At 33.0% G+C, this 285-nt stretch overlaps 1 protein-coding gene across 3 annotated transcripts in view; it reads left to right on the top strand.

The window, feature by feature from the left end:
* ciarta (circadian associated repressor of transcription a) overlaps nucleotides 1-285 on the top strand; it is a 10,805-nt gene that overhangs the window by 4,146 nt on the left and 6,374 nt on the right. The window lies entirely within an intron of this gene.

The following is a 285-nucleotide window of genomic DNA, read 5'->3' as shown; positions in this document are numbered from 1 at the left end:
ATTGAGATGCACCTGTATACACACACACACACACACACACACACACACACACACACACACACACACACTACCTTTAGAACGATTGGGGTCTGTGTGTGTATATATTTCTATTTCAAATAAATGATGTTCTTTTGAACTTAATATTCATCAAAGGATCCTGGAAAAATGTAACAGGATAAAATGGTTGTAAAGGGATGTAAAATGTTTATTAAGAAACACAACTGTTATCAACGTTGATAATAATAATAATTTGAGCACCAAATCAGCATATTAGAATGATTTCTG

Source organism: Sinocyclocheilus anshuiensis, unplaced genomic scaffold (genome assembly GCF_001515605.1).
Source record: "Sinocyclocheilus anshuiensis isolate Anshui unplaced genomic scaffold, SAMN03320099.WGS_v1.1 scaffold566, whole genome shotgun sequence".
NCBI lineage: Eukaryota > Metazoa > Chordata > Actinopteri > Cypriniformes > Cyprinidae > Sinocyclocheilus > Sinocyclocheilus anshuiensis.
This window is presented reverse-complemented; position numbering and strand designations above follow the sequence as displayed.